The 9,056-nt window shown below is 38.8% G+C and overlaps 1 long non-coding RNA gene across 4 annotated transcripts in view; it reads right to left on the minus strand.

Annotated features, from left to right (window-relative positions):
- LOC143401064 (uncharacterized) overlaps positions 1–8,224 on the minus strand; it is a 78,922-nt gene extending 70,698 nt beyond the window's left edge. For 2 of the 4 annotated variants that reach the window (XR_013155506.1, XR_013091582.2), the window contains exons 1-2: positions 7,956–8,224; positions 7,026–7,104 (exon numbers count right to left, since the gene is read on the minus strand). This is a non-coding gene — a long non-coding RNA (uncharacterized LOC143401064). Of the gene's footprint in view, positions 1–7,025; positions 7,105–7,694; positions 7,802–7,955 lie in introns of those variants that run through there. The other 2 variants (XR_013155508.1, XR_013155507.1) reach the window with 2 other exon arrangements.
- Between the last annotated feature and the right edge of the window lie 832 nt (positions 8,225–9,056).

Raw genomic sequence — 9,056 nt, forward strand, 5'->3', positions numbered from 1 at the left:
GCTAGATCCCAGCATCCATCAGTTGGAAAATTACTAAGCCTATTTCCAGAGGAAACAAAGTATGCCTATTAGGATTGAAAAAATCTTTCAAAATTGCATCATCAGGAACCTGATGAATTGTGTAGGAATGTTTTCTAAAAGAGTTAAACTGGAATAGATAAAACATATTGAAGAACTGAGCCAAATTTTCCATGGAGATATACTTACCCAGTATTCTGAATTTAGTGTACCATCCAAAACAGTTTTAAGCATCTCTAGTGTTTTCCTTTGTTGGTTACTCAATCCTGGATTCAAAGAAAACCAATATTTCATGATGTGAAGATGCTAAAACTTCCTTGTTCTTATGTGAAAGAAGGTATCCAGTAGCTTAGAGAATTGAGAACCTCCAGGTAGATTTATTATAGACAACATGTCCATCAGGAATTGCCAGAAAACAGACAATCTCTCAGGGTAATATAGGAGACACTATCCTAGAAAAGCTCTATCTATGTTAGCTTTCTTCAGTGAATTGAAAATAAAAGTGGGATGCTAACTTTTTATTAGGATCTCTCATTTTAATGGGAATAATTTTGGAGTGGGAAAGGCCATGTGGTAATGCTTAACCTTCAAAGCAAAGGTGGTTGCAATTACCATAATTAGCCATAGAGGTGGATGGCAGTCAATGTTTTGACCTGCAGACATCTGGTTGTTTAATGACAATTCTACAGAATAAGAGTAGATGGGCAGCTGACAACTATTACTTGGTCTGTGTAATTGGAAAAAAATATATGTCAGGTTAACAGAAATATAACTGGAATCACCAAAGGGAGAGTTCACAATTTGTAGCCTCCCACTCAAGTTTGCAGACCTAGGAATTTCCTGAAGAAGGACTATGCAAGTCAGCCCCTAGTAATAAGTTTATATGGATCTTACAGAATTATTATGAATTACCCAAAACTTTCAATAATTGTAGCAACTATTCCAAATATATTGGAATATATTGACTGGTGAAAATTATCATAGCCTCAGTTTCCTAGCATAGAAACTATTAACATGACAAAATGTTTTTTTCTCAGTCTCTGGAGATGCTATATGAAGCCATTGATTTTGGGGACAACAAACCATCTCCATTTGAGAAGCAGATTTCTGGAGCATTGTTTTCACTATGGAAAGTTGTTAATGCACGGAGAAAAGATTTGTTTCCTTTTTCATTGCAAAATTTTTTGCCAAGACCCCTGAAAAAAAAAAAGATTAACAAGAGAAAAACTTAAATATTTATTTAATATAGTTTTATTTTTCATGAGCCTCTTCAGAAATTAAGACCCAAAGATAAAGGAAAAGTGATTTTTATGGACAATTGTACAGAAATACGATTGAAAGCAAAAATGGTATGATCTAATGGTAAGACAACTTGGGGGAAACCTTACGAAGGCCTGCACTTTTGTTGAGATTTTTTTCTATGACCTTCCTCTCTTTTAGGCATAGGAAAGACCACTCTAGATTGAGGTTCTTATGATCTATTTTAGAGGAAGAGCAGAGAATTCTTTTATAAACTGCTTCAGAAGGAAAGGTGGAAGGAAGCCAGACTGGCTTGCCTGGTTCTGCTGTTTTCTCAAATGCCAAAAGCTGTATTTTGGGGTAGTGTGTCCTAAACTCCATCACTAAAATCTATTTATAGACATCTAGCTGGAAATCATACTTATCATTTTCTCTTTTAGGTAGGTCTATCCTACAGACAAACTTGTATAGCTATGCAGAAACCCATCTTCCACCCTGCAGATAAGGGTAATACACAAGAGGTTACAAATGCTATGTGAGTCCCTACATAGCCACTGGAATACAGCTGGCCTACCAGTCCAGACTGGTCAAGGTTTCATGAAAGAAGAGACAGAAATAGAGATAGAGATGTGGCGGGGGGGGGGGGGGGGGGGCAGGGAGTAGGGGAGGGGGGACAGACGGAAGGAGAGAAAAAAAGAAGGAGAGGGGTTGAAGAAGGGAGGGGAGGGAGAAGGGTTGAAGGAGGGAGGGGGGAGGGGCTGAGACAGAGAGCTTACAAACTATTTAAGCTTTTGTATTGGGGGTCGCCTTTTCCAGCTAAACATTACCTTAACTACTATACTTTGAAAACTGAATGTTGCTGTTGCCCCATCCCCCCTTCCCCTTACTGTTCCTAAATTAATTCTTTATAGCTCCTTCAACTTAACTATTAATCAAATAGATACAAACTAAAGCTTCTGCACATCAAAGGAAACAATTAAGAGCATGAAGAGAGAGCCTGCTGAATGGGAAATCTCTGCCAGCTGCTCCTCTAATAGGGGATTAATAATCTGAATATATGAAGAACTCAAAAAAAAAAAAAAACACCAAAAAACAATCAATTAACAAATGGGCAAAAGAACTAAACAGGTACTTTACAAAATAAGAAATACAAATGGCTAACAAATATATGAAAAAGATGTTCAACATCTCTAGAAATCAGAAAAATACAAATCAAAACTTCATTGAGATTTCATCTCACTCCAGTCAGAATGTCATCATAAATACAAATAATAATAAATGCTGGTGAAAATGTGGGGAAAAGGTACACTTATGCACTGTTGGTGGGACTTCAAATAACTACAACTACTCCGGAAAGAAGTATGGAGATTTTCAAAGAACTAGCAATGGAACCACCACAAGACCCAGCTATCTTACTCCTTAATATTTCTAAAGAACTGAAATCAGTATACTCTAGTGTTTCAAGCCAAACTTCAATGTTTGTAACAGTGCAGTTCACAGTAGTCAAGTTATGAAACCGGCCCAGGTGCCTGTCTGCAGGTGAATGGATGAAGAAAATGTGGCATCTATATACAATGAAGTCCTATTTAGCCATAAAAAAGAATGAAATTGTAGCATCCTCTTGTAAATAGATAAAACTGGAGAACAACACACTAAGTGAAATAAACCAGACTCAAAAAGTCAAGGGTTGAATGTTTTCTCTCATATGGGGAAGTTAAAATAAGGGGGGAAAAAGTGGATATGAAGAATACAATAAAAATAGAAGGGGGATCAGTGGAGTAGAGGAAGGGGATAGTGGGACAAAGAAAAGAGAGGGGTAAGCACTGGGGACTTAAATGAAGCAAATTATATTCCATGCATGTATAATTATAAAAATGAACCACAATAGTATGTATAACTATAATGTACTTATAAAAATATATAAAGAATGTGATGTTTTCATGTATCACTTTATAAAAAACTAATAATATTCACTGAAAGTGCAAATGTGGAAAGTAGCACTTACTAATTGATGGTGGGATGACAAACTGATACAAGTTCTTTGGAGGAAAATTTGGCATAATTAATAAAAAGTATGAAAGCATAGACTCTTTGATCTAACAATAATATCTCTAGGAAGCCATACTATTTATACAGAAAGTTCTGTTTATAAAAACATTCATTGTAGCATTATTTTCAGTAGCAAAAAAACTTAAAGCTATTAATAGGAAGAGCATAGATTAGTGTTTGCCTGTATTTTGAAATTCTATACCACAATTAAAATGAGATTGGTCCACATAGAAGAATTGAATAAGTAATATAAAAATGTCCATAATATCACATGAAACAAATAAGTATTGGTATGTGAGGACCCAACATGGCGGCCGGCAAGGAGGCAGCACTTTCAATGCCTCCGCAGTAACGGGATCAGAGAAACCCATTCATACACCTACATGTGACCTGCTGAGAAACTTCTAGCAAAAGTCCGCTGAAAGGAGACCTGCCGGGAATTACATCAAATAAATTAATAGGAGTAAACAGTAACTCAGCAGTCAAACAGAACAAGAAGCAACATGAGCAGCATGAAAAAGCAAGGAAGAAAAGGAGTACAAACACTGCAGGACAGCCTAAATATTCAGGAGGATATAGAGTCATCAGAAAAAATGGTCATATAAAGAACTCAAGGAATACCTTAGACAGATGGAATGGAACCTTAACGAGGATATGAGACAGCAAATTCAAGCAGCGAAAGAACACATTGAGAATGAATTACATAAACAGATAAAAGAAGAAGTTAAGCAGATTTATCAGAAGATAGAGATTATAAAAAAGAATCAAACAATAATCTTAGAAATGAAGGAAATTATAAACCAAATTAAAAACTCAAATGAGAGTATCACTAATAGAGTGAAGCAAGTAGAAGCCAGAACATCAGATAATGAAGACAAAATATATCATCTTGAAAAGAGTCTAGCCAACTCAGAGAGGCTGGTTAAAAATCACGAGAGAAACATCCAAGAGATATGGGATAACATAAAAAAACCAAATTTAAGAGTCATTGGGATAGAGGAAGGAATAGAAATTCAAACCAAGGGAATGAGTAACCTGCTACATGAAATAATTACAGAAAACTTTCCAGAAATAAAAAAGGAAACAGATATACAAATTGTAGATGCATACAGGACACCGACCATACAAAATCACAGTAGACCAATGCCAAGACACATTGTTATGAAGATATCCAATATACAGAACAAAGAGAAAATATTGAAAGCTACAAGAGAAAGGAGGCAGATTACATTCAGGGGTAAACCAATAAGGTTAAGAACGGATTCTTCATCACAGACGCTGAAAGCGAGAAGATCCTGGAACAACGTATTTCAAACACTGAAAGACAATGGTTGCCAACAAAGAATTCTGTATCCAGCAAAATTAAGCTTCAGGTATGACAACGAAAGAAAAATCTTTCATGATAAACAAAAGCTAAAAGAATTTGCAGCCAGAAAACCAGCATTGCAAAGCATCTTGAGCAAAACACTACACGAGAAAGAAATGAAAAACAATAACCAAAGCCAACAGTGGGAAGTACCTCAGTAAAGACAGACGGAGAGGGGAAAGCTAATCATGGAGAAACAAACTAAATTAAAAAAAAAAAAAGAGAGAGAGAGATAAATAATCAAACATGGCTGGAAGTACAAACCATATATCGGTTTAAACTCTCCAATAAAGCGACGTAGGCTGGTAACATGGATTAAAAAAACAAATCCAACAATATGCTGCCTCCAGGAGACACATCTGACTGGAAAAGACATATACAGGCTGAAGGTGAAAGGCTGGGAAAAAAATATACCACGCACACGGTCCTCGCAAGCAAGCAGGGGTGGCCATCCTCATATAGAATAAAATCGACTTCAAGACTAAGTTAATCCAAAGGGATAAGGAAGGACATTATATACTGTTAAAAGAAACCATTCGCCAACAAGATGTAACAATTATCAATATTTATGCACCAAATAATGGTGCTGTGAGGTTCATAAAACAAATTCTCCTCAAGTTCAAGAATCAAATAGACCACAACACAATAATTATGGGTGACTTCAACACACCTCTCTCACCATTGGACAGATCCTCCAAACAAAAGTTGAATAAAGAAACTATAGAACTCAATATCACAATCAATAACCTAAACTTAACTGACATATATAGAATATATCAACCATCATCAAGTGGATATACTTTTTTCTCAGCAGCACATGGATCCTTCTCAAAAAGAGACCATATATTATGCATAGGGCAACCCTCAGTAAATATAAAGGGGTGGAGATAATACCATGCATTTTATCTGATCATAATGGAATGAAACTGGAAATCAATGATAAAAGAAGGAAGGGAAAATCCTATATCACATGGAAAATGAACAATATGTTACTGAATGATCAAGGGGTTACAGAAGACATAAAGGAGGAAATCAAAAAATTCTTAGAGATAAATGAAAATACAGACACAACTTATCGGAATCTATGGGACACAATGAAAGCAGTTTTAAGAGGGAAATTCATCGCCTGGAGGTCATTAGGCAAATCCACTCACCAATACACATATATTTAAATATAAATTTGATGAAAAAATATTAGTGTTCATGAAAAACTGAAATTCAATATAACTATTATACTAATAATTCTTGTTTAAAAAAAAAAACCCTACAGATGAAGGCGTATTTTAAGTTAACATTTAATCAAAATTGTGTTTTCTGAAAAATATTAAAGTACATATTAAAATACATGTCTTCTTTTATATCAGATATTCTTAAAAGGGGTATGCATTAGAGACCCCAATAAAAATGTTTAAAACACATATTTAAACTAAACACTTAGATTTGAATTCTCCTATATTCAACCTTCATTTGCACACTGATTAAAAAAAAAAAAGAAGAATCTACTTTGACTACAGACCAAAGGCTGCAATTACTATTTATTTCTGCTCTAAGTTTGCTCCACTAGACCCAGATCCTGTCAGTCACAGACCTATTTTTAGTTCAAGGGCCTTCCAAGTAGGAACAAGCTGAAGCTCTCCCCCATCTTCCCATTAAAAAACCTGCAGCTTAGAGTCCATTTACTCATAAGTAAAAAATAGCTGCCTTAATTATTTTTATATTTCATCTCTTATTAACAAATGAAAGTTGATATGCAAACATTAAATCAGAAGAACACATTTTAGGTTCAATATAAAATCTAAGAGTCATTTTACAGCATTATATTAATGATTTTATTTTATTATGGTAATCATTATATTACGATTTTATGCAGAAACTAATAATGGCATCCACTGAAAAATCCTTTTGAATTCTTAATTGGGTCAAATTATTTAAAAATTAACTATGAATATTATAGTAAAAAGTAAGGGGAAATCTCCCACAAAACACAGAAAGACTGTTTAATAATAATAATAATAATAATAATAATAATAATAGAGCTAAGAAATTGGCTAGTGTATTAATTAAGCTCCCAAGAATAAAGTATCTCAAAATTGTTATGCCAGGTAAAAGCTAATGAGATATTATATGAGAGTATAGAACAACCATCATTATCTATGAGAAATGTTTCTGCTGTTGTTAAAAAGGATATATAACACTTGGCTTAATTTGGTTGTCTTCAAAATTTTACTTTTGTGTACTTAATACATAAAAAACTAAGATCAATTACTAACTACTCAACAGAGGTTTTTTTGTGTTACACACATTACTCATTAAACAAATGCAAATGATAGTCACAAGGAAAAGAGCTTCTTACCTCTCAAATAACTTGTTGCTGCTTTGCATGCTTTGCTCTTAATTCAGACACCTCCTTCCAAAGGGACTCATTCTCACTACTATAATTTTAAAAAAAATAAAATAAATAAAAAAGATTTAGTCAGAAAACCAAACCCCAGTATCTTTAATTAAGAATACTAGAGAATTAAAAAACACAAACCTAGAGAACTTAACTGTGTTTGTTTTCAGTATGATATGTATTTTTATGAGACCAGAAAGCTGGTTCAATAATACAGGAATGACAACTATCAACACAACTCCAGAATCATTCCTTCTTAAATGTATTATCTGCTATTCATGGCAAAATAAAAAATAAATAAATAAAAAACCTTAAAACACACTTCTATACCCATATACATTACACAAATGGCCCAATTCCAAAGAATACGTTGCCATTTTCTATTTAATGTTTGAAAAAGCCATTGATAAGCAACAGCCTGCGTTTGAATGTCTACCTACTCCCCCGACAGCTCTCCTCATAAAAGATCCCAGATGCAAAGCGCGGGGTGTGTGCGGGGTCAGGTCCTAGGGTTCAGATTGCCCCAGCCAACCCCGCGCCCAGGAGCCCGGCGGGGATCTCCGGTTCCCATCCCTCCCCGAGCCGATGGAGGACGAGTGGGCAATAACGTGGCTCCCGCGCCCTAGGTACCTCCTCTGCCTAGGCTGCGCGGGGCCGGTTCGGAACGCGACCCGGCGGGACCGTTACGGGCCGCCCCTCCCCCACCGCGGCCCGCAGCCAGCGCACAGTGCGGCCGGGCCCAGGCCCCTCGTGAGCAACACCAGGCTCCTCCAGAGGCGGCGCCAAGGCCGCGCGGTGCCTCACAGCCGCCTAGCGCCGCGGGCCGTGAGAGACAACCCCGCGGGAGGGAGCGGGGGAGGCGGTTCGGAGGCCGAGGTGCCCCGACCATACCTGGCTCCAGGTGATGAACTCTTTGCTGTGGGTTTCCTCCACAGCTGGCTGAGGAAAGCCGCACGTTCCAGCTCTGCCTCCATGTTAACCTGAGGCAGAACGCAGCGCGGTGCCGGGGCAGGCGGTGCCGGCCGGAGGCGGTGCGGGGCGCAGGCGGTGCCGGCCGGAGGCGGTGCCGGGCGCAGGCGGTGCCGGCCGGAGGCGGTGCGGGGCGCAGGCGGTGCCGGCCGGAGGCGGTGCCGGGTGCAGGCGGTGCCGGCCGGAGGCGGTGCCGGGCGCAGGCGGTGCCAGCGGCGGTTGCTCCCCGAGACCGCCCACCACGCAGGCGCAGTACCTCTCGGGCCGTCCCCCACTCAGCCCCGCGGGGCGCTCAGCTAGGCTGGCAGGCCCGGTGACCGCAGGTGACAGACAAATCTCTGTGCTCCGCCCATGCGCGCTGGTCTCCCGCCGGTCCTCCCGGGAGCCAGTCCTAGGCCCGGTGGCGCCACAGAGAAAAGTGATTGGATGCTGCCTGCGCGATGGGTGGGAGTTAAAGGGGGCGCTGCCTTCTCATTTGCCTTTTACACCTGAGGTTTCGCTGTAGAGGACCTTCAGCTTAGGAGAAGGCGCTCAGTTGTTTCTATTGGAAGGGCATTGAATTCTCTGGCTGTGCCAGAAAGGGCTATAAAAAGCCATCAGGGGCTTTTGAGTCCTTAGTTTAGCAAGCAAAGTGTAATTTGCATCTGGGTAGTGGAAGGGATAAATCACTGAGGCAGAGGGCAGCTTTCCAATGTGATGTGTTAGGCCCAAATACAAACTGTTAAAATAATGAACCTTATCCTTAAATTTTAATTAGGGGAAAGCGACTCCTTTAAGATATTTATCGAAAAGAGGAATTTAAACAATAACTATTTTGTAAATACGGATTACTGTAAACCAGGCACTGTAATAGGCATGCTGTTACATGTTGTTTATAATTATGCAAACATCAGTGCCTACTCTGTGCCCAGCCTAAAATGAATTAGCCTAATTCTTTTCTGGGGAGTGGGTAAGGAGAGTGAGGGGGAGTTTAGGAGGCGGAACAGAATTAAACCCAGGAGCACTTAACCACTGAGTCACATC

The sequence above is a fragment of the Callospermophilus lateralis genome, chromosome 6 (genome assembly GCF_048772815.1).
Source record: "Callospermophilus lateralis isolate mCalLat2 chromosome 6, mCalLat2.hap1, whole genome shotgun sequence".
Taxonomy (NCBI): Eukaryota; Metazoa; Chordata; class Mammalia; order Rodentia; family Sciuridae; genus Callospermophilus; species Callospermophilus lateralis.